Here is an 8,080-nt window from a genome sequence, read left to right as displayed (position 1 = left end):
TGGGTAGAATTAAGGGGAAAAATAAATGATGCGATACTAAAGTTAACTCAGATGATTCTAAAATCCTTCTTAGGAGAAACTGAAAGAATATATTTTAATGTATTCAAACCTAGTCTAATTATTATGGAATTCAATGCAGTTATAAGGCACAGTGGCTTGCTTTTTTTTTTTTAAGATATTGGTCCTGAAGTTTGAACTGGACACTTTCTCTGAGCTTCTTTTGCAAAAGACTAGCACTGTACCACATGAACCACTGCTCCACTTCCTGTATTTTGTTAGTTTATTGCACATAAAAATCTCATGGGCTTTCTTGCCTGTGCTGGCTTTGAACTGTGATACTCAGATTTCAGCCTCTTGAGTAGCTAGGATTATAGGCATGAGATACCAGCACCTGGTGGCATTGTTCCCTCTATGGGTCTGTTGTATTTGTGCTATAGGTAAGGTTGTTATGATTTTCCTCGTATAGGTTAAATAACTCCGAGAGCTATATTGCTAAAAGCTGGTGGGCAGATTGATAGCTGCCTCATTCTTTCCTTAGTTCTCCTACTAGACACAAAGTGCTTGGTCAAAGAGCACTACCTTCCCACATGTAGGAGGTTCTCTTTCCTGTGGAGATTTGATTTGAGTTTTGAAAGTGGGACAATGTTTTTATTCAGGAAACTTCAGTGGATGAAGCCTGTTTCAACCCTGCTAATAAGGCCGCTGCACTCACACTGTGAGCAGAACCTTGCCAACTCCAAACTGCTGCTTCCTCGTCATCTCATCAGTCCACCTGCCGTGCACCTAGCACTTGAGCCCCAACTCCTAGGCCTAATCAACTAAATATCTCCTCTGGCTTCAGGCCTTGGTCTCCTACAACTCACTACTGCTGTCGACTGTCCTCATTCCCAGCTTTAGGTTCCAAATCCCTGGCCTAAAGCAACCGACCAATTTCTGGCAAAAACCATTGTGCAGATGGGGTCAGTACAAATGTCCAAGTGACAAATCAAAGTACATGCAGATGGGGACACAAGATGCAGATCAGACCCCTATTCAAATGTGATGGGGTTTAGGGAGAGTAAATCTGCTTATTAGTGACTGTGGTTCAATCCTTATTGGCTAAGTAATTAATTAAAATTTTATCTTATTTGGTTTTGCATGTACATTTAGTTCAAAGCCTATGCTGAAATGCAAAGAATTCAGCTAGTTTTCTTCCCTGAGGGTCACAAGCAGGTATACAAAATAGCATAGCCATACATTATTTGCATAACATCAGCATAAAATTTTCACTTTTCTCACATTCCAAAGTTTGTTCTCAGTCTCTTTTTAAGTGAAAATATCTTTAATTATGTTTTTTTTATGGGTGACCTTCATTATCTCTTTCCATACTTTTCTCCACCCAAGTCCTAACAAATAATCAGAGGAAGGAAAGAATCGCAGAATCAACTTCATACAGAAGAAATTTACGTTTATATAAGTGACAACCATGAATTGATTTGAGCTCTGGAAATTACTATTTCCCTGAATATATTCAGAAGCCATTCATAGAAGTTCACTTAAGTTCTAGGCGCTTGTGGCTCATGCCTATAAACCTAGCCACTCAAGAAGCTGAGAACTGAGGATCAGTTTGAAGCCAACCTGGGCAGGAAAGTCGGTGGGACTCTTATCTCCAATTAACTACCAGAAAACTAAACGTGGAGCTGTGGCTCAACGTGTTGGAGTACTACCCCTGAAAGAAAAAGTTCCAGAACAGATCCAGACTCTGAGCTCAATCTCCACAACCATGAACCACAAAAACAAACATGTTCATGTAGGTATCTGATGCAAATATAGTAAATTTGCCAAATGAATATCTAGGGTTACGTTTTAGGACTCGGTGTTCCAAGAAAGTTTCTGGGTTTTAATTGTTCATGATTGGCAAATGGGAGAAAAAGTAACTCACCTCTCCTTACTTGATGCTAATTAGTTTTAAATGAGATACATCATGCAAATGTGTATTGTCATTAAATTTTAGATATTCTATTCTTATGAATTTTGCATTGATCTTGGTTTTCAGAAGTGCTGCTTTGAAATACATATTGATAACCAAGTACAGTGGGTTTTGTCTGTAATATTGTCTGTGAGGTTACTAGTCGGATAATAGTTTTAGGTGAGCCTGGGTAATATATTCATGAGACTTCATTTCATCCAATAAAACATGGACATGGTAGTAGGGTGAGCCTATCATTCTATCTATACAAGAATCTTAAATAGGAATATCTCAATCTAGACCCACTCGGTCATAAACTTGAAATGCTATTAGCAAAAACAACTAAAGCAAAAAAAAGAGATTAGAATATGACTCATGTCTGCTTACCTAGCAAGCATGAAGTCCTGAGTTCAAACTCAAGTTCCATCAACAAAGCAGAAAATACATATTTACCTTGATTACCAAGTTCTATTTAACCCCTTCAATGTTGCTGCTGAAGTGAGGTATCACTTGCCCATTTCTATTCCTTCCTCAGCATGAGACTAGATTTTTACATAGTGATACCTTAGTGCAATTTGTAATTAGTAATACAATGTGGGAGAAAGAGGGTTGAAAAGATCTACTGAGTGTATTGCATACCTCAGACTACGGAAAAGAAATCTGGGCATCTCAGGTCACTTAGAAACAAATATTCATTCTTTTCCAGTCTAGGCCCTGTGTTCTTCTCAGAGGAATGATGACTTCTCCTGAGCATAATGTTACTTGCCCTACCTTTCAAAAAGAGCAATAAGAACTCTTCTACTGTCCACTTCTTTACTTGTTAGACATGCGGTTAATCTCTTTTCAGCTACTCATCATGATTACTTAGACATCTCATTTACATTTCAGATTTTAGTATCCTCATTCTTATTATTCTTCCTCCAAGAACTCCTTTTTCTTTCTATTTAGCAGAAAAAAAATTACCCAGACACTTAAGTTCAGCTGAATCATTACTTCTCCATTAGGACTTCCTAGACAATCCCAGATAAAATGGTCCCTTTTCACAGCATACTTTAAGTGCTGTCTCATTGTGTAAGGAATAAGAGCATCTACTTAACTATTTTGTGTATGTGTTCTGCCTTTTCCTCCTCTAACTACCTGGTAAGATCAGGAAGAAAAAAATGCTGAAGATTTTAATTCCTCTTATAAAATTTTACTGGGATTATATACTACCTAAAGTTCACAATAAAATATACAACTGTAAGCCCCTAGACACCTACTCCTACACACATACAATTTCTCTTTCTGAGTAGGTTCATACACTGATATATTTCAAGTTATATAATTAAAACAGCATAACTTCTGTCCTTATAATATGTAATTTAGTAATAGTTATATCTTATTGTAAAATATTTTAAGTAGTTTCTTAAGAATTGCTTAAAATCACTAACTCCACCACAGCAGAAACTATGATTTCCCCTTAATGTACCTCTGCTTCAGGAAGTTCCAAGAAAAAAAAAAAAACAACTGACGTCTCTGGCATTATACATAAAACTCCTGAGTGAACTAGCATGTAAATGTAGCTGGTATAGGCAACCAAGATAATCAAACTTAACATTACCCTTCCCAAAGGAATTGTATTAAGGTGTGATTTATCTGGATAACTCACTCTTTTATCTTGGTTAAATACTTAGTTAGGATCTGGTTATTTTAAAATTTAAAATTCATAATGAATATTTCTGAGCGGCCATACATAGATGATGCTTATATTATTGTATATATTAAACCATTTTTCTAAGTAGAGACAAAATATTGACAGTTTGAAAATATATATATATATATATATAATATTCCGGTTCATTCTAAGGTTGTATTCATAGAGTATAAACTTGTAAGGATTATTTTTTAATTCCATAATTTACAACACAAGCCATCAAATAATCTGTGCCCACTTTTGTTAAAAATTTCCTCAGGAATAAAAGAAAGTGAGTTGTGATGATTAGTAAAATTCATCTGTAATTGAACTTCACAAAATGTGTCACTTCCTGGGGCTGGGAAGGTGGCTCAGTGGTAGAGCATTTGTCTTGCATGCCTGAGGCCCTGGGTTCGATTCCTCAGCACTACATAAGCAAAAAGAAAAAAGCCGGAGGTGGTGCTGTGGCTCAAGTGGTAGAGCGCTAGCCTTGAGGTAAAGAGCTGAGGGACAGCGCCCAGGCCCAGAGTTCAGGTCCCCTAACCAGATCCCCCACCCCCCAAAAATCTCACTTCCAAGTTGGAAGAAGAGCTCAACAATAGAAAAGGCAGAGATGTGGTAATGGAAGTCAACTTATCCAGGCATCATCATTGGCAATCACTATTTGTATCGAGTTTATCTCTGACTTTCTTACACTTTTTTTTTCTGACCCAATGACTTGCTGTGAAATCATTGTTTCAGAAAGGAAATGTGATTTTTTAAATTTAGTTGGTGACCCTACTTTAACATCAAAGACAAAAAAAAAGGCCTCTAAAGGAAAAAATCGTAAGCAGAAATTTTATCTTTTAATATAGTTTAAATTTAAATTCTTAAATTTAAAATTCTCCACGTTTAATGGGAGCATCATTTTTCTCCTCTGTTAAACACAACTTTCTTATTTTGGTTCTTTCCTTCTGCTATATTTTCAGCCACAAATAGTAACTTAATCAGTGGTGTGCTTGTGGTACTAGGTCATGAATAGGGTTATTACACTATACAGAATTTCAAAAGTCTTTTCAAAAGGATTAAATTCCAAACACTTGTTACATACCTTATTTAAATGTAATGAAGAATCATCCACATATCTCCTTATTTTGCTACATTTACTGTTAGGTTACTCAAGCTTCTGGGGACATCCCCGTAGACTATATATATAGGAAATGTTATACGGCATCTGCTACCACACATTTCTTCTCAATGTCCTATTTAATTATTTCACGTAACTAGAGCATTGTTATTGAAAACTAGAGAAGACTAAAAATTAGGATATGGTTTTTTGTTTTGTTTTTTTATCTGGGCATAGTAGCTTGAGGGAGAAAATATTAGTAATAAAAATAAAACAAAAAATGTGTTGAGTCTGTGGTTTTTATACTGATAACAAGACAAAAATAGAAAATGCTTTTGCAGTCTCTCAAAACTGTGATTCGATTCAACAAAAAGCATCACTTTAAAATGAATGAAGTGTGGGTGTGTCTTCATTGTAGCTTCTACTTACTTATAAACAAACACAACAATGTAAATTGAAAGCTTATGTTCAGATGATATGTATTTGTAATTATAATCATAAGACTCTCAGAGTTATACAATTCAGCAAATAAAGACAAAGTGCTTGGAATTATGTAGAATTTTCAATGTGTGTGCTCTAGTTTCTCATTAGTTTTATATGATGTGTCCTTTTAAGTCTTTTTACTACTATTTTAAAGGCTAGGCTATACACAGTTATCTAAGGAAGGTAAAGAGTGCATTTCTTTCTAGAATATTTCATCTTTTCTGATGTTTTTAAACTTAAAACACAAATGTGCAAGTACTGATCCAGGTACATTTTTGTGTGCATACACAAATCAGGTGAAGAGTTTTAGTCAGGGCAAGAAAAAGACAAACACAAAGTTGCATACTTGCTATCAAACCTCTTTGATGAGGAGAGTTATTCCAGATAAACAAATCTAATAAACACACATGTTCCTTATATATCCTGACAATAAACTTTGATTTGAAATGTTAAAGTAAATTCATCCTCATGTGTTAAATAATGTTCAGGAAAGTTCATATTGTTCACAGAAAGATTAAGGACCTTTCGATGCCTTTAAATTAGACTGGATCAAATTTTACTGTCCATTTGATAACTGTCTGCTCATAGAGTAGTAAACAATTGCTACTGTCAAACACGAATAAAGAATTTCTTAGACTTGGTGTACCAAAATCCCATCTCATTTTAAACCTCAGTGCAGGTCACTGATAATGAATTGTTTATGCTTGGTGACTCATTTTCCTCTCCATGAATATAAAACCAAGAAATCATACTGTACTAGTGTGAAACATGACCAACTGCCTATCAAAAATTATCTAAAAACTTCTAAAATCAAAATTCTTTTGTACTAGTCAGACCTATTAAAACAGAAAATTTAGACCAGAAGGACCAAGAAATTAATCAAGTATTTGTATTTTTCTAGATATCTATTCCTTATAGTCACAAAAGCTTTCAGGTTGGGGAACTTTAATGATAGTGTAGGAAAACATGTATATGCCACATAGTTATGTGGGTAAATGAATGATTATCCTTCCTTTCTCATCCTCTCAACTTGCTAGGATTACAGGTCTGAGTCATCTCACCTAGTTCTGTCTCTTCTTATATTTTCTTTAGGCATATGTCTCATGTCCTTTAAATAATTTTATAGGTGTACTTCCATTACAGAATACATAATCAATATGTTTTCTAAATAATTAGCTACTTATGGAAAAAAATTTATGTGTCAATATTTGTCATTTTATGCAAAGTATTTTGAGCAATTTGTAGAAATCTTTATCGAAACCAAGATATCTCTGGTGGAAGTAATTGAACAACAGCTCAGAAGCTTTGTGAAATAGAAAAATATTTAATAGAAAAATATGTTAATTCATTTTTATATAATTTCTACACTGTTCAGTACCTCCAATATTTTAAGTAATTAAAAAATACTACCAAAATTGATTTCTCTGAAACTATTACTTCTTGTTCCTTTAGGTCATAATATAGAATTTCTCATTTTTATGAACAACCGTAACAATGATTCATTAATTAATTTACAATTGTCATATGGATCACATACTTTTTATGAATAGTGAGCTTAATTTTATAACAATTTGTAGATAAAAATATTACCTCTTGTGTGTTTAATGAATGGTGACTTCAGCTTAAATATTCATTATAGAGAATATTCTGGAGATAAACTCAAAGATAGAACTGTATCATTTTGGATCATTACCATTTTCACAATTACAGGATATTCTTTTGAAATAAAAATATTTGAAAAGTCTCTGCAACATAATACTAGTTCTAAGTTCTTAACTTTCCTCAGATATTTTGGTTCTATCTTTTGAAATTGTCTCTGGAAAAAAAAATGGACACTTGCCACTAGAATATAATTTACTTTTAAATTTGACTTGTGAATTCTTAGTGCTTCACATTTTTCCCCCAAACATGATTGTCCAAAAAGGTAAACAGAAAGACAGGTGTTATTAAATTTTGTTCTCATTGGTTAAAATGTCTAGCACTTCTTATAAACTGACTGAAAATCCCTGCTATCAGCTGCTCTCAACTTCATCTAAATGTAAATTAAAATAAATATATTTCTTCAGTAAAAAAGTTAAACAACATAAATCTTGGCTCATTTTGTTGAGGTTTAATAACTTTTCTACCATCCAAGCCTTCAGCTTTCCAAGAAGACATCTAAGGACATCACACACAAGTGCCCTCAAGCCAACTATATGAAGTCTAACTTCCTAATCTTCTGGAATTGAAAGAGTCTATGGGGATTTCCCAATGACACCATTCTTTTATTTGCATTTTGATACTAATTTATCAAAAAAAAGTGAGAAAATGAACCGGCAAATTGTATTGAAGTTTCTGAATATTACCAGCTCCCCTTTTCTCCCTTTTTACTCCTTCAATGAATATATGTAGAATACCAAATTTAGATGAAGATTGGTTCTAAACAGCAGATCTAAAAGGGCTTATTTTTGCTATGTAAATCTCCAGTTGTCATCACAGTTGGATGTGATTTCTATATCCTACTTCATTTATTTTCAGTGCTGAATCCTGCTGCTGTGTCTTACAAACTTCAGAGATTTCCACTGGAGGTGTTCCCCTGTGTGGAATCAAAGTGATCTTGACTTCCTGATATCTGCTTGACTTGGGAAATCTTCCTCTTGTCTTAATTTAATGGCACTCTCCATATTTAGGGCAGTTTTTTCAATTATCTTCAACATTTTTCTTCCATGTTCTATTACTCTCTATGTCTAAATTGTCTGCTGCAAGCTACATTCCTCTCAAACAAATATGACTAAGTTCAATATTCTCCATGGTAAAATTCCAAGTTGGAGCATAAGCCGTTTGTTTGTGACACTACATGATCTGATATATCTTTTCCCCATCCAGACAATTA

The sequence above is a fragment of the Dipodomys ordii genome, unplaced genomic scaffold (assembly GCF_000151885.1).
Source record: "Dipodomys ordii isolate 6190 unplaced genomic scaffold, Dord_2.0 Scaffold25, whole genome shotgun sequence".
NCBI classification, from domain to species: domain Eukaryota; kingdom Metazoa; phylum Chordata; class Mammalia; order Rodentia; family Heteromyidae; genus Dipodomys; species Dipodomys ordii.
The sequence above is the reverse complement of the archived record's forward strand: the minus strand, read 5'-3'. Positions refer to the sequence as shown.